Source organism: Cnephaeus nilssonii (genome assembly GCF_951640355.1).
Source record: "Cnephaeus nilssonii genome assembly, chromosome: 16".
NCBI classification, from domain to species: Eukaryota; Metazoa; Chordata; class Mammalia; order Chiroptera; family Vespertilionidae; genus Cnephaeus; species Cnephaeus nilssonii.
Window position 1 is genome coordinate 35,515,387 of NC_137087.1, and position 21,699 is coordinate 35,537,085.

Here is a 21,699-nt window from a genome sequence, read left to right on the forward strand (position 1 = left end):
CCTGCCAGATGACCTTTGGAAAGGGTTTCATGGTCAATTACATTTGGGACACAAATTCTTTCTTCTTTGAGAGTCTTTTTTTTTTTAAAGAGGTTGCCTTTATTTATTATTTTAGAGAGGGAGAAAGGGAGAAAGAGAGAGAGAGAAACATCAGTGTGAGAAAGATACACTGATTGGTTGCCCCCCGTATTTCCCCCAACTGGGAATTGAACCCGAAACCTAAGTATGTGCCATGACCTGAAATCAAACTCATGACCTTCCAGTGCACAGGACGATGCTCCCACCAAATGAGCCACACCAGCTTGGGCTTCTTTGAGAGTCTTAATGCACATTTACATAATAAAGTCTTCTAGAAGTCCTAGAATTAAAAAAAAAAAGATGAATTTTAATTAACCTAGTTTCCTACACCAAACACTTATTGAGTGCCTACTGTGTGCTAGGAGCTATGCTTTCTGGGCATATTTTACTTAATTATCACACCAGCCCTGGAATGTAGGTATTATTAGTGATGAGGGACTTGCCTAAAGTCAAGACTGAAGCCTTGCCACTTAACCTAGTGCTGAAGTCCTCACTCATCCCCAAAGCCAGGCTCATGAACTCATTTTTTCTTGTTTGTCATTAAGACATCCTTTTGTACTTTTCTCTTTTGGTGGCTATTACCACAGGCTCAGTGTGAACTCCTATGTACTTAATACTTATTAGAAAGACACTTTTTCTTTCTCATGCTAAACATTTTTCTAAATTGAGAAAAGATCAATATCAAATATACAAGTGGCCAACAAGCGCATAAAAAGATGCTCAAGGGTGCTATTTAAATGGGCTGTGCTGTGCTTATTGATACTCTTTATTAGCACAAGATAAGTAGGAACATTTCTTTATTTTTCTGCCTTCCTTTTTTTGGTTAAGGGAACTTCTTTCTGTGCATACTATTTGTCTAAATTCACTAGCTAAGCTGTCTGAAGGCTAAACTATTCATCATATCTTAAGTATGACATATCAAAAAGAAAGAAAACCACATAGAGTTTGAGACTATTAGTCAGGAATGGAATCTTTGAAGAAAGGAAGGTGTCAGAACCATAAGTTAAAGGAAAACCAAGCTTAAATCACTAGTGCTGTTGATGCAATTTTACCAAACTACCCTACCCTACACTTTTCTGTTAGAATTTAATTCCCCTCCCCCCCCCGCCAAGGAGATCCATAGTTGCTTATAATATATTTTTTTTCTATTTTGGAGCCTTTTGTCCATTAAGAGAACCCAATAGGGAAAGGCATTTGTCTTCACATAATAAAAGTCTATCTAAATAGAATGTGACATTAATGCCCTTCTCTGTCAAAATAAAGATGACATGTAAACATCCTTGCTACTACAGCACATAAAAAGAGAGTTATCTCTTATTCTGTGGAGCCCGGCAGGTAATAACATTTTTATAGCAGGGGTAGCAGTTACTTTAGCTGGGTTCTTGTTTGTCTTTAGCAGGAGTACTTGCTACTCTACTCCTGCCGGTAATTACTTCATTCAGTATCTTTAGGGCCTCGGGCAAGAAACTTTTTGAGTCTCCTGATGAAGTCCACATGGATTTAGGGTAGGAGAATAAGAGATAGTTTAGTACTTACATGAAAAATGATATTAAACTCTTCCTCTTGATTGTCTAAACTGTTGGCTGAAACGTGTCAGCAGTGCCTGAGGCCTCCCGTGCTAGGCCAGCCTGCTCGGGAGGCTGAGGGATTCAATAATGGGAATGCTTGATGAGACGTAGTGTGGAGCAGTAGAAAGAACATAATGTGGGGCATCAGGAGACTTAAGTCCTGGGATGGTTGGTCTTCTGCGTTATTGGAACTTAAGCATTTCAAATATCTTCCCTGACTTTCAGGGAAGTATTCTCAATCATCAAGTTAGCTGGTTTTGTTGACTTCCTTCCAGCTTGGGCACTTGGTGGTTCTATGATTTCTTTCTGAGGAAGTTCTAGCCTCTACATTTATTTTCACATGGAACTTGCATGGCCTTCAATGGACCAATTCCTAGAATCTCATCCTAAACACTGTCTAAATGTCTGTTGAGTTGAGGAGACTCTCCTGTGCTGTTTAGATGTACCCTGAAGTGCAATTGTGATGGCATATGTTATCATTTGTTGTCAAGTGGAAACTATTTTTAGAAACAGAAAGAAAATGACAACATTCATATTTCATTCAGCTTTCTACATGGGGATACAAGCAGTCCAAAGACTGGAGGGCTTGGAGAACTAAAGATAATTGTGTGGTGGTAGAATGACCTATTTTGTGACATAAACAGTGCATCAATAGGGTATTCAAAGATTGGATAGTTGGAGCTGAGGGAATGTTTCAGGTGGTTCTAGGGGAGGGGGGGGGGGAACCTATGCTCTCTACTTTGTTGAAAAAGAGAGACTTCAATTAGTGTCTCCTCCTGACAGGATACAGGAGATTTAGGGTCATGTGAGCATGTATTACTTTTCAGACATCATGTTCATCATTTGACTCCCGCACTTTGTCTTGGTGAGTATGTACTATGTAAATATTGTCTAACCAGCCCCTTCCTGATGCATGAGCTGGTTATAGGTGTTCTGTACTTGCTGGTGGTATGATCAAACCAATATAATGAAAACTATCCTTTCATTATATTCTTTAGAGGCCCGATGCACGAAGATTCGTGCAAGAATGGGCCTTCCTTCCCCTGGCTGCAGGCACCACCTTCACTTCATCCGGAGCCACCTTTTCGCTCTGGCCCTGGAGCCGCCTTTCCGCTTTCCCACGCTACCCAGAGGCCTGGAGCAGCTAGGGCAGTGTGGAATGCCTGCGTTGTTGCAAGCATCCCATCCTGCCCCCGGCCGCTTGGCGCCTGAGTATGCAAATTAACCCACCATCTTTGTTGGGTTAATTTGCATAATCACTCCTGATTGGCTGGTGGGTGTTGTGAAGGTACAGTCAGTTTGCAGCTTACTCTTTTATTAGTGTGGAGATTGCTATTATGATTTATTTTTGCATACAATTAGATTTTATTCAAATGTCATGGTTGTTTTGGAAAGAAAATGTCTGGGGCTTTTCAACCAGCTTTGTTTTGGGAGGATGACAATGGAAGAGGGATAGGGAAGTGAGGAGGGGTCATTTTGTCCCCACTAGATCCTTCTTAAAGAAAATTTAGATGTAGAATTAAAGATTTGAGCAGAACCTGTACATCTTCTTCCTTTGTTTTCTAATCTCTGTTTCTATGAAATCAGCTCACTAGTTTTAAACTCCAGCTCTAAGATTTAAAGCTTAGTGTTGAATTTGTAAAAAAATTTCATCTTGAAGATATTCTAGGTTGACAGAGCTCAGGTCAACAAAGAGCACAAGTTTCAAACAGCTTTTCTGGGTTCTCATGGTTTTGCAATGTGGAGTTTGTGTTCAGACACTGAACCTTCTGCACAGGGTTAGGGTGGCAGGTCACATTATTTCTTGGCCAAGGCAGGAGGTTCTTCCTATCATTAGCACAGCTAAACCATAATAGTAGGAGGCTTAGATAATGTAGTTCACGTACCTGTGGTTTGTCTTTCTGAAGGTGGTTAGCATTGGGGAATCCCTGGGATTTACCAAATATTCTCTCTATGCAGAAGTCAGTTGCTGATTCAGGAGAATCAACATTACACATGATGGTGATTAGTTTTATGTGTCAGCTCATCTGGGCTAAGGGATATTCAGCTGATAAACATTTCTGGGTGTGTCTGTGTGGGTGTTTTGGAATAAATTCACAATTGAATCAGTAGACTGAGTAAAGAGAATCCCTCCCACCAATGTGGTTGGGTGTCATCAATCTATTGAGGGCAAGAATAGAACAGAAAGGTGGAGGAGGGGGAAATTTGCTTTCTGCTGGAGCTGGGACATCCAACCTCTCCTGTCCTTGGGCGTTATTGCTTCTGGTTCTCAGGTCTTCAGACTCAGGCTGGGAATTATACCATTAGCTCTCCTGGTTCTTAGGTCTTTGAGTTTGGACTGGAGTTATACCAGCAGCTTTCCTGGGCCTCTAGCATGCAGGTAACAGATCATGGGACTTCTCAGCCTCCACAATCAAGTGAGCCAAACCCTCACAATAAATCTCTTTCTATTTATTTTTCAGTATCATACTGGTTCTGTTTCTCTGGAGAACTATGACTAATATACACACGAATATATACACCAGACTCTTCAAATTATTATTACATTATTACTTTAATTAATGCACAGACATTTATTTTCTGAGCACCTAAAATGTCTCAGGCATTGAGGATACCTACAAATCAGATACAGCCCTAAACCTCAAGGCACTCTCTCTCTGGTGGGGAGATCAATGAGCAGCTCCCAAAGTGCATTAGTGTAATGGGAGCAGAGAGGGTTACTTTTACTCAGAGGGAGCAGGGTGGTCCCCCCACCTCCTCAGAGGAAGTCAGAGTTGAGCAGCCCCTTGAGGAACCTGTAGGTGTCAGCAGGGGAAAGACGTGGAAAAGGCATACCAAGCTCAGGGGCGACGTATGTGAAAGGGCAGCCATACAAAGAACACACCTTTCTAGGAACCATGCACCGTATGGGAGGGTTAAAATCCAAGCTGTACGTGCATATTTTGGGGTCAGGAAGGAAGGATGAGTGGTGAGAGATGAAGCTGGAGAAGGAAGCTGAGAATGAGTCATAAAGGCTCTGCCTTGTGTACCATTTGAAGGCGTTTCACCTTTATTCTTTGCTAATATCACAGGGAAGCATCCAAAGATTTAAAGCATGAGAATGACCCTCACTCAGTAATTCAACAAATATTATTGGGTACCTACCTTGTGCCATTGTGGTTTTAGATTCTGAGGTTACAGCCATAGTTAAGACTGCTGGGTTCCCATCAGACATGGTCTGGTGTACATTTTAGGAGCTGTGTGGCAGCAATGGGGGGATAGGTTGGGTTTAGGAACAGGTGAGAATTCTAACCTCCAACTTTTTTTTTTTTTTTTTACTTGCATTGAGACTGTTGGGATGTGTCAATCATTATTTTCAGCAGTTCACAGAGCAGAACAGTAGCTTATTTGCAGTATTTAATTTTCTTTTGACCTGAGTAAATACTAATGAGAAGCCTGATAAGTCGGCAAGGTAGTACATTTATAGACATAAAAATCTCAGTTTTTATACGTTAGGTTACTCAAAGAGAGAAACCCATGAAAGATAAAGGAAGTTGTGCAAAATGTTTGGGAAATGATCCTAGGAAATACCCATGGGGAACAGGAAAGTGAGGGTAGGGAAGGGCTGTGTTATGCAGTCGGCTACCACTGTAGGTGATGGAGTTTGATCTCACTGGGGAATTCTCAAATACATCTCAGAACTATCTCAACTAATTGGCTAGGAAGCTGGGGTGTTTACCCACCAACTCCTCGTCTATCAGTGGTTAAGGGGGTGCTTCCAAGGGCAAGTTCCAATTTGCCTTGTTCATAGACTAACCATATTCTCAAGGCCAGAGAGTCCCAGGTGTTAATGGGAAGTGGCCATCAAATGTGTGAGGTGGATGCTGAGGGGATGTGGGTGGGGCAGTGATGGCATCTGCTAGCAGAGGTGGGGAAGCTTTTTTCTGCCAAGGGCCATTTGGACATTGATAACATCATTCAGGGGCCACACAAAATTACCAACTTAAAAATTAGCCTGCTATATTTGGTCAAAATTTAATTAACTCACCCCCAATGCCTTGGCAGGGCCAGACCAAATGATTTCGTGGCCTGCAGGCTGGACGTTCCCTACCCTTGTGCTACAGGCATGAATAATTCTTGGGTCTTTTAATTCATCCATTCACAGGTACCAGGCTCTCTAAATTTGCAATAACATGTATAAAACAACAATCCTAAGAATTATGTTAAATCACTGGTTCTCAACTGGGGATGATTTAGCCCCCCAGGGAACATTAGCCAGTGTCTGGAATTGATTTTGGCTGTCACAGTTGGATGGGGAGAGTGGTACTGGCATCTAGTGGGTAGGCTAGGGATGATTTAAACATTCAATAATACACAGGGCAGCTCACCCCTCTCCCTCTGGCGCCCGCCCCCCCTGCACCTCCCGCCATCCCTACTCCAATGCCATAGAAAAGTATCCAGTCCAAAATGTCTGTGCTGAGATTGAGAAACTCTTAGATGAATGCCATTTTAGAAATAAGAACCCCAAGGTCCAGAGAAGTTGTATAATCTTTTGGGGCTTATAAACCTAGTCTGTGGCCCAGCCAGAATTTGAATCAAGGTTTATGGGCTTCTAAAGTCCATGCTTTTTGATTTATGTTGGTCAGCCTTCCAGAGAGAGAGAAAGAAAGAACCCAAATCCCAGAGGCTCACTGAAAAAAACCTCAGCATCAGTACTGGCCATGCCTTCTGGCCCAGGACTTCAAAGGCCTGGAGCTGGCTGGAACCGGAAGGGGGTGAAGAGTGAACACCTTTCCCATCTTTCCCTGGCCTCCCTCACTCTCCTGGGCAAGTTGGGGCAGGCTCAGCGGGCGCAGATCCCGGATCTGCATACCAGGGCTGGCGAAGCGCCCTCAGCTGGAAGCCCTGACTCCCTCCCAATGCACAAGGACGCCCTTCTCTGCCAACGCTGGCTGTTGGTTCTTTCTGGAATGGCAACTCTCCCCATCCCCCCAGGCTTGGGACGATCTTCTGGCAAGCATATGTACTGAAGAGTTACAGGTGGTGCAGACACGGTTTGGAAAGAACCCCAGCTGGGCCTCCTCCCAGGAGCCTTCTGATCACTCACCAGATAACTCTAGCTGCTTGCAAAATCCCAGGAGTCTTAGCCGCTCCAGGAAACCAGCTTCAAGGGCAACAAGAGCTTCTGAGAAGCTAAAATAATTTTGGAAGCTGAAACTGCTCCGTCCTTTTGCCTCCTTAGGTTAGACATATTTTTGCAATACCACCGGATTCTCCATTTCTCTCTTCTTATGATGAGGAGTGAATACCAGAATAGAAGAGGGGTGGGAAATAGGAGGGGAAGAAGGACAGGTTCAAAATCTGTGGACTTGATCCAGATACCTTTGTGTTTCTGAACTTGAGTTGTTTCTTTTTTGGAGGTGAAGTGTATGTCATTTTTCTTTGGGGCTAGTTCATCGGCTCTTTGGGAGAACTTTTAGCTCTGTAGTGTCAAGTCTTCTGGTTTCCAGACCAACATCCTGCCCCAGGGGAATTCCCATCTATCACACATGCTGTTCTTAGTCTGTTTAATCAAACTTTCATTTGATGTTGGTTATAATTTCACATGTGGACCAGATATAGAAAAATTAAGTGGTTCCAGCAGCTTAGGTCTAAAGGGAAGCATTAACCTTTGGTATTAAATAAATTAAAACATAGTACTTCTTGGTACTATATTTTTGGAGGCACTGCTGAGTAGTAGCTGGTTTACTTGTTTATTCATTTTCTTTCACTCATTTAGCAAGCAGTTATCAAGTACTTAGCATGGTTAAGGCTTTTTGTAGGTGCTAGAGGGGTATTGAGGTAATTATGATAAGTTCTTACCCTTGAGAAGCTTACATCTAATGGGAAAGGAGAAATAAATAGCTCTCCCACAATGCAGGATATAAATATTACAGAAGTATAAAAAAGTACAGTGATTCTTTTCTGTTCTATGCAATAAAACACAGTGACAAGGCAGCAAATATGGGCTACATTTTTAAGAAAATAGGTCCTAAAGAGGAAGAGAAAAGTAGCCCTTTAGTGTGAGGGGTTGATAAGATTTGGGGAAAATATATCAACTGAGTAGGTGTGGTGTCTGAATAATTTCTTTCCTTAAACACTTCTTGTCCTGTTCTCTCGTTATTATCTTCATTAAAGCAACTAACTTACTGTATTACATGTCAGCACTACTCAAAATGAGGCCTATGGACCACTGCTGGCCTGCATACTGTTACTGTTCTGTGAGCCAAGTACAGAAACTGATGGTGTTTAGAAATAGTCACAGTAATTTGACAATAATTTTAAGTCAGTTGTCTCTAGTAATTATAAAAAATTGGGGATTGTATTTTATATATCTTTAAATTTTTTTTATCTTCTGGTAGGTTCTTTTTATTATGCTTTTCAATAGTATCAGTCTGTGACATATCCTATATAATCCTATATAATAAAGAGGTAATATGCAAATTGACCCTCAAACCCTCATGCCACAAATGGCCGCCCCCATGTCATCACAAGATGGCCGCCACAAGATGGCCACTCCCACATCATCACAAGATGGCCACCACAAGATAGCCACCCCATATCATCACAAGATGGCCACCACAAGATGGCCCCACATTGTCACAAGATGACCGCTACAAGATGGCTGCCCCCACATCATCACAAGATGGTCGCCCCCACATTGTCACAAGATGGCTGGCAGGAGAGGGCAGTTGGGGGCAACCAGGCCTGCAGGGGAGGGCAGTTGGGGGCGATCAGGCCGGCAGGGGAGCAGTTAGATGTCAATCAGGCCAGCAGGGGAGTGGTTAGGGGGTGATCAGGCTGGCAGGCAGAAGTGGTTAGGGGCAATTAGGCAGGCAGTCAGGTGAGTGGTTAGGAGCCAGCAGTCCCAGATTGTGAGAGGGATGTCTGACTGCCAGTTTAGGCCCGTTCTTGCAGGGACCAGGCCTAAACTGGCAGTCGGACATCCCCTGAGAAGTCCCAGTTTGGAGAGGGTGCAGGCTGGGCTGAGGGACACCCCCCCCCCCCCAGTGCACAAATTTTGTGCACTGGGCCTCTAGTTGGAAATAAAATAATTAAAAATCTTATTCCTTATCATTGATGAAGGTTGACTGAATAACGGCTTGCAGCTTTCTTCCCGCTGTACAAGCATCTTCAGGGCAGGAGCTGTGTTTTCCATGCTTATATTTCAGTCCTGAGCCCATGGGTAGGTGCTCCTGAATTATCTATTGAAGTAGATGGGAGTGTAAATGGGATTGGGGTCATCATTGGTGAGTTCTTTTCAACCTTTGGAAAGCCTATTGGTATTTTTCTTCTTGAATTAGCTCTTGGATTCATAGTTATTCCTGATAGAAGTAGTACTTGATTTTATTGTCATAGTAATGCTTTTAAGCTTTAAGGTTGTTGCCTGAGTTTTAATTTTGTGTTGTTTTGTAAATGTGCACTTGCTCACCTTATCCGTGTTCTCCAGGAGCCTAAAGATTGAAGTCTTACCACCTCTACTTTTCTCCCTTATCCTCAAAATTTAGTACATTGGACCTTTTACTGCCTTTGTGTTATTGGTGGGCATTTTAAGGTTTTTTTTTTTTTTTCAGTATGTCTTTTTTTTTTTTATTGAGGTATTATATGTGTACATATCTTACCATTACCCCCCCCCCACCCCACACCCATACATGCCCTCACCCCCCAGAGTTTTGCGTCCATTGTTTATGCTTATATGCATGCATACAAGTCCTTCGTTTGATTTCTTATCTCCCCCACCTCTCCCTAACTTTCCCCCTGTAATTTGAAAGTCTGTTTGTTGCTTTACTGTCTCTGTATCTATCTTTTTGTTCATCAGTTTATAATGTTCTTTATTATCCATAAATGAGTGAGATCATGTGGTATTTTTCTTTCATTGACTGGCTTATTTCACTTAGTATAATATTCTCCAATTCCATCCAGGTTGCTGCAAATGATGAGAATTCCTTCTTTTTTATGGCAGCATAGTATTCCATTGTGTAGATGTACCACAGTTTTCTGATCCAGTCATCTGCTGACAGGCACCTAGGCTGTTTCCAAATCTTAGCTATTGTAAATTGTGCTGCTATGAACATAGGGGTGCATATATCCTTTCTAATTGGTGTTTCTAGTTTCTTAGGATATATTCCTAGAAGTGGGATTACTGGGTCAAATGGGAGTTCCATTTTCAGTTTTTTGAGGAAACTCCATACTGTTCTCCACAGTGGCCGCACCAGTCTGCATTCCCACCAGCAGTGCACGAGGGTTCCTTTTTCTCCGCATCCTCGCCAACACTTGTCGTTTGTTGATTTGTTGATGATAGCCATTCTAACAGGTGTGAGATGATACCTCATTGTTGTTTTGATTTGCATCTCTCGGATAATAAGTGACTTTGAGCATGTTTTCATGTGTCTCTTGGCCTTCCTTCTGTCTTCTTTTGAAAATATTCTGTTTAGGTCCGTTGCCCATTTTTTAATTGGATCATTTATCTTCCTTTTATTAAGTTGCATAAGCTGTCTGTAAATGTTGGAGATTAAACCTTTATCAGTGATGGCATTTGCAAATATGTTCTCCCATGCAGTGGGCTTTCTTGCTGTTTTGTTGATGGTTTCTTTTGCTGTAAAAAAGCTTTTTATTTTGATGTAGTCCAATTTGTTAATTTTCTCTTTAGCTTCCATTGCCCTAGGGGCAGTGTCAGTGAAGAAGTTCTTTTGGCATATGTCTGAGATTTTGTTGCCTGAGGATTCCTCTAGTATTTTTATGGTTTCCCGTCTTATGTTTAAGTCCTGTATCCATTTTGAGTTTATTTTTGTGTATGGTGTAAGTTGGTGATCTAGTTTCATTTTTTTGCATGTGTGTGTCCAATTTTCCCAACACCATTTATTGAAGAGACTGTCTTGATTCCATTGTATGTTCATGCCTCCTTTGTCAAATATTAATTGAGCATAGTGGTTTGGGTCGATATCTGGATTCTCTATTCTGTTCCATTGATCTATATGTCTGTTCTTGTGCCAGTACCAGGCTGTTTTGAGAACAGTGGCTTTGTAATACAGCTTGAAATCTGGTATTGAGATCCCTCCTACTTTATTCTTCTTTCTCAGGATTGCTGCAGCTATTCGGGGTCTTTTTTTATTCCAGATGAATTTTTGGAGAGTTCTTTCTAGGTCTGTGAAATATGCTGTTGGTATTTTGATGGGGAGTGCATTGAATCTGTAGATTGCTTTGGGTAGTATGGACATTTTAATGATGTTGATTCTACCAATCCATGAACATGGTATGTTCTTCCATCTGTTTACGTCTTCCTCTATCTCTTTTTTCAGTGTCCTGTACTTTTCCGCGTATAGGTCTTTTACCTCCTTAATTAAGTTTATTCCTAGGTATCTTAATTTTTTTGGTGCGATGCATTTTAAGTTTTGCTTTTTAGGTTATTTATTAAAATGCTTAACAAGATTATTCAAAGAACAAATCTCTAGAAAACCCCAAAGTGAGCAATTTTTGACACAATGAAGTATATGGTTATCCCAGTCTGTTGGTTCCTACTTTAAAACCCATTTCAAAACCTTGAGATAGTCAGTACCTGATGCTATGTGACCTAATATGACTACAGGTATAAAATTTTATTAATGATTTTTGAAACTCTCAAAACATTGTATACTATCAGTTATGCTTTATTCACATACTTATATCAAACTAGAGGCCCAGTGCATGAAATTCGTGCATGGGGTGGGGGTGTCCCTCAGCCCAGCCTGCACCCTCTCCAATCTGGGACCCCTCAAGGGATGTCCGACTGCCCGTTTAGACCCGATCCTGGACATCCCTCTCACAATCCAGGACTGCTGGCTCCCAACTGCTCGCCTGCCTGCCTTCCTGATTGCCCCTAACTGCTTCTGCCTGCCAGCCTGATCACCCCCTAACCACTCCCCTGCCAGCCTGATTGATGTCTAACTGCTCCCATGCCAGCCTGTTTGCCCCCAACTTCACTCCTCTGCCGGCCTGGTCACCCCTAACTGCCCTCCCCTGTAGGCTTGATTGCCCCCAACTGCCCTCCCTTGCAGGCCTGGTCCCTCCCAACTGCCCTCCCCTGCTGGCCATCTTGTGGCGGCCATCTTGTGTACACATGGGGGCAGGATCTTTGACCACATGGGGGAAGCCATCTTGTGTGTTGGAGTGATGGTCAATCTGCATATTACTCTTTTATTAGATAGGATATTAAAGTGAATCAGTGATGAAAGTGAGGATTGTGTCCTTGAGTGTTTATTAAGTATCAAAAACTGTGCCAAGCACTTAGTATGCATTATCTTATTGAATTTTCTCAACCAATATCCCCATTTTTCAGATGAAAATATTGAAGCTCTGGTTGAATTAAGTTGCTACAGGTCCTACAGCTAGTAAGTAGAGCAGCAGGGATTTGATTACTGCTCTGGGTGCCTACTGAGCCTGCATTTTTATGCCATTATGCTTAAAAATAGGAGTAAAAAATAAGAGAGTGGAAATTTAGAGAAAATGTCAACTTTGCAAATGGCTCTACCTTCCTGAAATGTTTATTGTATTTGGGCCTAGCTTTCAAGAGCCTGTAGAGACAAGGCAGGGGAAACACCCAGAAACATTTCCCATGCCCGAGAGTCTCGAGCCTCTTGGGGTGGTGCCGGCTACCGTCCCTGTGGTTTTATAATGCACTTTCCCTCTCCCAGCCCACATTCAGACACTGCTCCAAACAAACAGCATGTCTCTTGTCCTTCCACTAATGGGTGAAGTCGTCGGCTTACTCTATTTTGACAATTAATGTTTGAAAGAAACTTCTAAAAGTTTAATCATGGGAGTGCTTAGTCATTGCATATAATTTTTAAGGGACTTTAAAAAACAATCCTGCCTGACCTCATAAGACCAAATGAGATGATGTCTTAGTTTTTGAAAACTATATGCCTTTGTTCAAATAAATGTAGGAGATGTTATTAGAACTTGACTTCTGTGCCTTATAAGCAAGGACCCTTTGGTGCAGTCATTCGGAAAGAAGATAAATAGTCAGGGTAGGGATGCTGTGGAGGAGGGACATACAGCGGGTATGTTGTTAATCAGACATGGCAGCTTCCTAGTTCTGTGACCATGGGTTAATTTTCTAAAATCTTGAAGTCTCAGTTTATTTGAAGGATAGAGATCTAATAAAAGCTCTCCCTAGCCTTAACGAGACTATTAAATAAGCTAATATGTGAAAAGTGCTTAGCGCAGGAACTGCCACGGCATCGCAGAAGCGGAAATGAGAGCTATTCTATTATTTTTCTTAATCACTGTCTTGATTCATCTGATACTCTCATCTACCCAGGCCAGGTGGGCGAGACCCAGGTTGAGGACTACTCTTTAGCATCACTTTCTGATAGAAGTCTAGAAGGCTGGCTGGTTGCTGACCAGGGGTTTTCTTTTGCCCATCAAAATGCTACCCTTTCCTCTGAGCACACCATAAACACAATGGCAGAACAGAGGGCTGCACCCAGTAGGTCGCCATGCGTGTGGTTCCCTGCAGCAGTGGCTCAGGATGCAGAGGTGTGGTTTCACCTTATTTAGAAAGAAAAGATTTGCCCTGACCGGTTTGGCTCAGTGGATAGAGCATCGGCCTGCGGACTGAAAGGTCCCGGGTTCGATTCCGGTCAAGGGCATGTACCTGGGTTGCAGGCACATCCCCAGTAGGAGGTGTGCAGGAGGCAGCTGATCGATGTTTCTCTCTTCATCGATGTTTCTAACTCACTATCCCTCTCCCTTTCTCTCTGTAAAAAAATCAATAAAATATATTTTTTTAAAAAAAGAAAAGATTCTACTGATTTTGTAAGTTGGGAATTCTGCAAATTGGTCAGTGCAGTCCCTTTCATCACCCAGGTTCTCAGGTAAAAAAGAAAAAGGAAAACTAAGAATGGATAGGGAAAAAACTCAACTTCTCTTTTTCCCCCAGATTGCTTCTTGAATTGGTAGGTTTAAATGGGCCCCTTTCCCCAGTGGTTGCATTAGGGTTAATGACTTGGTCAGTTGTTTGCACTAGCACTTGTCCAAGTTATTCGATACCTTTTGCTGTAGGTCACAGTGACTAGACATTCTGGTTTTGCAGGGACTGTCCCCGGTGACATGGCTCAAAGTGTTTCTTTTTAGCCACCGAATGATGTAATGTGGCCTTTTCTTATTCCCCTAGCCTCACACACACTGGAGACATAAAGTGATTGCTCTTGCAAAATGTTAATTGTAAGGATTAAATATCACCCTTCCCCACCTTTTCTTTCTTTACATGGAGTCTGGAATTAAAATAGAGAAGGTCCAGGGTAGCCTGTAATTGCAATTTGAAAAGGCTGGGGGTTCTGAAAAATCCGACCGCAATGAATTTCTACAGAAGGAAGAGGCACAGATTTGGTCAAACGAGTTTGGAGAGACAGGAGAGAGCTAATTAGGACAAGTTGGAAATTAAGAATCAAACCACCTCAGGAAGTGAGTCTAAGCCAGGGTTAAGAAGAAAATCAGAGGAAAGCATCCAAATCGGGGCAAAGAAAGTGGCTGTGTAAGGGGCGGCTCCAGCCTCGGCACTCACTACAAAGTTTTGAGTCAACGCCCCAACTGGATTTCGCTTGATTATTTTCCATGTGGATTTCGGCATTTTAAATGTGTTATTAGCCAATGAGATTCTAACATTCTAGGATTAGAAGGGATGTGGGCAGTCACCTAGACTCCCAGATGCAGGTATTTTGAAAGCATTTGTATAGGCCAGGCTGAAGCTATGTCGCTATTCATGTTCGTTATAACAAAATCTAGAGGATTGTACTGGAAACTTGTTGCCCATTTGCAAAGTTTTAATTGTTCCTGATTAGATTTCCTCCCAGAGCACTTTTTATATCATTAGAATAGGATCAACTGTGGTAGAGGAAGGTACTTGAAGGTTATCATTGAATAGACTACCTGCCTTTGAGATGTGGCAGTTTAAATGGTTCAGTTTGGGCAAAGTGAGCACCTGGGATTGTAGAAAATGGTGCGTTATGTTGTGCTTGTGTGTGTTTGTGTGTGTGTTGGGTGCATCTGGCTCAGTCATGGTCATCAGAAGCTCATGAAATGTTGAATTAACTGGTAACCATTGTGTTAACTTGTGATACTTTTTCTTGGGCTGGGCTTTTGATTCTCATATCATAGGAAGAAAGAATAATAGTCTAATAATAGCAATAATAAAAATTATTATCATGGTAGCTAATTTTACCAAGTGCTTACCAAGTGCCAGACTGCATACCAAACACACACACACAAATATACACGCACTTTCGTATGTATATACAATTACTTACTTAATCTTTATAACGTTTAATCTTTATATTGTCTTTTGAGGGAGAAACTATTATTATGCTCAATTTACAAATAAGAAAAGTAAGGCACAGAAAGATTTTGGCCAAGGCCTTTCAAGTTAGATGGGACCGTATAAAAAGAATTGTTTAAGCCTTCATTCACAAGTAGGGAAATTTGGATCACAAGGAGGTCAAGTGGGTTTCTCAATAGTAGAGAAATGTTTAATACAAAATTCTGGAAAAGTGGTTATTCTTACTGTATGTGAATGGCTTGTCTGTGTATGACTATCCTCTTAAGTATCTTCTAAGGTAAAACTTCCAGTGCCTTTCAGTGTTGTTACCTCGATTCTTAGTAGAAGTGCCTAACTAATACTATTCACCCAATAACCAACTATTGATTGAATCAATTAATCCAAGTCATTAGGTCACTCTGCTTTCTGAGGGATGGAAGGGCTGGAGTCAGGGTAAGCTTTTGGTGTATACCTAATTTGTATTGTGCTAAACTTTCTCTTAAAGAACACTCCTGCCGGCTCCAAGGAAGCTAAAGATTCTAGGCATCCTGCTTCAACTAGCTGGTTTATTCCTGAAGTTGTTTTTGTTTCTGCAGAGCTTTGGGGAGAGAGTCTGTTATGATGATGAGGTTACTATATATGGTTTTTTTTTTTCTATTTCAAAAAAAGAACATTCATCTGACATTAGGCTCTGGTTTGGGCCAAGGCCTGGCCTTTGGCCTCTGGATCTCTCAGGAAGGACCTCTACATACCTTATCCCTAGAGACTGAATTAATCATCTCTTTCTCCCTGCAGAGCTAAGGACACACTTTGAGATGAGGGTGATTCTCAAGAATTTTCAGCATTTCTTGGGGATCTAAAACTTATAGTGGTATCATCTTGGTGGAAATGGCTAGGCAGGTGTTTTTACTTGCAGACTCTGAAAAGCCAGATTATCTGACAGGTGACATAAAGTCCTTCCTTCTCTCATACATTCTCTTTTCAAACTGGTGACAGCTTTCTGGTTTGGGGTCCAAATGAAACACAAAACAAAGCAAACAAAAGCAACAACAAAAAACAAGGATTCAACAATGGAAGAGATCTTGGCAATTATTGGATCTGGTAATTTTCTTTTTTCTCCCTTCTTTAATATTTTAAAGTTATGAAATATAACACACATACAGAAAAGTGCACAAAAATATTGTGAATTATTATAAAGCAACACCCACGTTTTACCATCTAGATAAAAAAATAGAATATTGACAACATTCCAGTTTCATATAATCATCTTCTGATCTTCCATGTTAGTTGACTATCAAATGGGCACCTCTAGCATTATATATGTGTGTGTGTGTGTGTGTGTGTGCGTGTGTGTGTGTATTTATTTATTTATTTATTTATTTTGAGAGAGAGAAAGGGAGGGGGAGAGAGAACCATAGATGTGAGAAAGAAATATTAATCGGCTGCCTCCTGCATACATCCAACTGGATGCTTTTATATAAAACATTTTCTTTACATAAACAGGATTATATGACATATTATTTTGTGTCAGCGTATTTGTAAGATTCATTCAGGTTCTTGTATGGAGCTGTCATTTTCTGATTTCCATTTCTCTTTAATTTTCCAATGAGGTAATATGCCATAATTTATGTATGCATTATACTGCCAATGCATGCTTGGACTGCCCCTTTTTGGTTATTAAACCATGCTGTATAAACATCATTTTCATCCATCCTGGTGTAATTGCACACAAGTGTCTCTAGTCCAGAGCATATGCCCAGCAGTGGGAATACTGGATCATGGGGATGTGTATATAATGTCAAACTATTAGCTAAAGAGGGTGTATCATTTTTCACTCCCATCACATTTTGGCCAACTTTTGGGTTTAGCAGACCTTTGAATCTTTTGCCAATCTGATGGGTATATATGAGTCTACTGTGGTTTTGATTTTCATTTCTCTGATTAGTAATGATGTTGAACACTTTCCCACATGTTTATTGACCATTTGGAGTCACTCTTTGTGAAGTGTCTGTTTAATGAATGTCATTTGCCCATTTTGCAGTTCGGTTTTCTGTCTTTTTACACTTGATTTGTAGGGCTTTCTTACCTATCTTGTAGCTTACATGTCTTTTAAAGAACGTCTATCTTTCTGTGGGTTGGTCTTTTCACTTGAAATATGATATCTTATGATATGTTTAAGTTCTTAATTTTAATGCAGTCACATTTATCAATCATTTCTAATCTGAGTATTGCTTTTCATATCTTATTCAAGAAAGCATTCTCTACCCCAAAGTCATAAAAATTTCTTGTATTTATAGTTTTGCCATTCACATTGCACTCTTGAACTCTCCTGGAGTTGATTTTTATATATAATGTAAATTAAGGACCCATTGACATTTTTTTCTACATTAATACCCAATTGTCCCATTACAATTTATTGAAAGTCAGTCCTTCCCCACCCCTAGTCCATATGCCACCTCTCATACACAAAATTCATATAGTGTGTTTCTGAATTCTACTGATTTATTCATCTATTCTTGGGCCAATACTACGCTGTCTTAATTACTATAGCTTTAAAATAAGGCTTGGTGTCTGGCAGAGCTAATTCTCTCACTTTGTCTTTCTTCATCAAGAGAGGTTTGCTCCCTGACCCTTTTCATTTCCATGTACATATTAGAATCAACCAGTCATAAGCCACAAAGATGACTTGTTGAGATTTTGATTGGAATTATAATGACTTTTAGGACAATGTAGGAACTGACATTTTTGCAATATTAAGCTTTCTCATTCATGGGCATGGAATATTTATTTCTTTAATTGATTTAAATGCAGTTTCTTTTGGGTTTCCTATGTTGAAAATAATATTGTAAGTTGTTTATATATTTTGGCTAGTATAAATAATAATACTGCAATGAACATGAGAATACAGTTATCTCTTCAAAATAGTGATTTCATTGCCTTTGGATAGATATTCAGTAGAGGGATTGCTGGATCATATGGCAGTTCTGTTTAGAATTTTTTGAGGATTATTCCATACATAGTGGTTGAATGAATTTACATTTCCACCAGTAGTGTATAAGGAAGACTCTACACTTTGAGTGTTATCTAACTTACAAATCCACCACAACTAAAGTTTAGATTTATAGCTTTTACTTTATATTAGCATATGCCCTTAGGACAAAGCAACTTCGAATGTTGGACTTTTAGCTCTCCAGGTTTCACCTTTTCCTGAACATTATCCTAGAAATTTCTTACTATTTTGTTTATTCTTAACACTTAAATATTTTTTTAATTTTTCAATTATAGTTGACATTCAAAATTATATTAGTTTGTTCTTAATATTTTTAATATAATGTTTTATTTTCTATCCAGTTTTCAAAATTAATTTCAAAAAGAAGGTTGTTCTGTTAAAATGGTATTCATCTAGTATTTAAATTTTTTTTTTCAAATGCAATGTTAGGTAGAGTAATGATATATAAAACATGTAAAAAAGACAGCCATGCTTAAAGTTATTCAGGAACCATCCATTTCTCCCCAGAGCCATTTTTCTTCTGCGGTCAGGTACTGCTTCCTGCTTCCTGTTTGGCTCCTGACTGGTCTATACTTGTTTGTAACCATTATACCTCCAATTTCCACCTTAATGGTATATAACCATGGCCCTCAGAGGTCCAGTTATATTATAATATAAACAAGGAATTGAAAAGGGAATCCCAAATATTATGACTTACTGAAATTGCTTATCTATCAAATTAACTCTTTGGTAAAAATGTCAAATGTTAATTCTCCTCCTAAATACTAGGCCTGTCTAATGCTCCCCACCTGCATGGATATGTCCTATCTTAACTTGATTACTTACTATAGCCTTTTGCTGGTATGAACCCTGCTCATTGCCCATTGCCTTCAGAAAGATGAATTTCATACCTTGCCAGCCATGTGACCTTTCCTTCCTTCCTTCCTTCCTTCCTTCCTTCCTTCCTTCCTTCCTTCCTTCCTTCCTTCCTTCCTTCCTTCCATCCTTCCTTGCTTCCTTCCTGCCAATTATTAATTTTTGCGATTAGTATCACAAGCTAGTTTTAAACCACTTTAGTATCTAATTTCTCTGAGGCTTTGCTCTAAAAGAATTGGTGAATAAGAATTTTTAAAGATGTTGGCCAATTGAAACTCTCCTCTTCAGTGAGGAAGGAGGGTGGAGAGTGGCAGGGAAGAAGGTACATGTGTAGTTGATGGCTAGGACCTATTTTCATTTACATGAAATCAGAGGTAGATGTACTAGACATTCCTGCTTTATTAAATGGGTGTGTCCTAGGCTTTTTGCTTTCCAAATTGAGTGGAACCAGGTGGTTATATAGGAATCTTTAACAACACATTAGAACATAATTTATTCATATTTTCTCTCTCCCAGGCCATTTAGGGAGAAAACTTTGGTTTATTTCCCCTTTAAGTGAGGAAGATGAAAAATGAAACAAAACTAAACATCAGAAATCCAGTCACTATAATACTGACTTCAAGTTTTGTAAACAGTACAAGTCTTTGCTTGGATTTGAGAACTTGGCTATGGAATTGAGGCTGAGGGGTAAGCCAGTATATCCCCAATCTTCTCATATATACGTAGCAGCATTTCTTTTTTATGCTAGTGATCCACCAGCAAAGAAGTTGTCAAGCTTTACCTTCAAAACTTGTGTTATGAAGGCAATGCATTTTATTTTCTATATATAACATCATATTTTAATATTGAGTGCTTTTTCAAAATACTGTTTCTTGTCCTCTATCCCAATATTGTCCCCTTCTACCCTTTGCCCTCTGCTTGAGGATCACTGAACAACACAATTTAACTGACCTACACATGATACTATGAATTTACAGCCAATTCTGGCAAAGACGCTCAGGGTATTCTCTATAGGAAGTTCAACAGGAATCTTTGTAATGTTAAGTAAAGTAGGGGAAGGTTTGGTATTTATTTAAAAATATAATGCACATGCAATGGCTCAAATTTCTTGATGAGACACTTGTAAAAATTGTCACTGACATAAATTATGTTGTTTGGGATCTATGAGAGTTAAAAAGGCAATTAATATTATTATGATTTTTGACTGAACAAGATCTTTCATTTAGCTCTCCCCAAGCCTTAAAAAGAAGCTTCCCATTTTTGTATTATGTCCAGTAGCTAAAGAAATAGGTCATTGGCAAATATGGGAACAGAACACAAAGAGGCAAATTTTTCCCAAGTTAAGTAATAAGCCAAAACCAAGAATTCTTCTTCACAATTCCTCAGTGCTTAATATAGTGCTGGGTGTGTAGGTGATAATTAGTAAATATGTTTAGACCAACAATGGAGGTTTCCTGTACAGACATACCTCCTTGAGGGCTAGTCTTGTTGCTTTGGGGGAAGATGTTGGATGAAGTATAAGAGATACAAAGGAAATAGGAATAAGACATTAGCCTTGGTTTTAAATGTCATCTCTGTCGCTCATTACGTGACCTTGGAAAGATTCATTTCTGAGTTTCAGCTGCGTTGTATGTAAAATAGGAATTATGATACCTGGTAGCATTATTACTTGTAAGGATTAGAAATAGTGTACATAAAGTGCTCAGCACATACTTGTCTCTCATTAAGTGGTAGTCACTATTATTATTGGTAATAAAAGAACAACAGTGTCTTCAGAATTCTTTTATTTAGGGAAAAGCTTCCTTGAGCTAACTCCCTCCTAAATCCCTGTTGCAGAGTCTGGCTTTACTCCAAGTTTCTGAAACATGTAGCGTTGGTGTGAACTCTGCACCCAGTCCCTTTTCTGTAATCCCTGTAGACCCCAAATTCAGCTGACCCCAAAGTGCCTTCATCAGAAGGGAATTAATGGGACATTTGGCCAAAAACTTTGAATGGAGATCTTCCAAGGACAGAACATTCTGAAACCCATAGTGTTTTATATCTTCTTCTCACAGTGGCTGGGGTCAAAGCAAAGCTAGACGGAAAGATGTCCTAGGAGACCCAGACCCCAAAAAAGCTAGGACTTTTATTTTTAATTTGTGTATTATAAATAATATGTATTGGCATCATTTTTAGATTCCTTTTGGCAAACTGGCTGGTCTTATTAGCAGTGAAGTTAATTTGAAAAATGAAACAATTTTTAGCAGTTGAAAAGTAAGTCTTCTGAAAAACTTATTTTAGCTATTTTAATATTACTTTTTAATGTTAATTTTATATGCTATGGCTCAAGTGAGAGCAGTTGTCCCATTTTAAAGTTTGATCATCTCATTTACAAATATACTTTTTAAAAACATCTAGAGCCATATAATTGGTAAAGTATTTTCTATTAGATTCCCTGGCTGGGGTCGGGGTGGGGGTGGGGGGATCCGGGAGGAGGATGTTTTCTTAAATTATCTTGGTTACAGGGCAAGTACCTTCTTTCATTCATCTTTGGATCAGTAGAACTATTTAGCATAGTGACTGCTATACAAAGGCTAATAAATAAATGTTTGTTGAATACATGGAAACACAAACTAACGAAGGTACAGCATGATATTGTGGAAAGGATACTCTACAGAAATCCAGAAGACCTCTACTTTGGCAGTGTGACCTCTCTGAGGCAGATTTCGGACTGTGAGGCAAAGCAGTGTCCTAATACGTATGGAATTGTTCTACTTGCCTCACAAGACTAGAATGGGTGCAAATGAGATCATGAGTATGCTTGTAAACTGAAATACATGGTACAAATGAGAATTTAGAAATAAATAGAACTCTCCGCTGTGTCTTAGGTGCTTAAT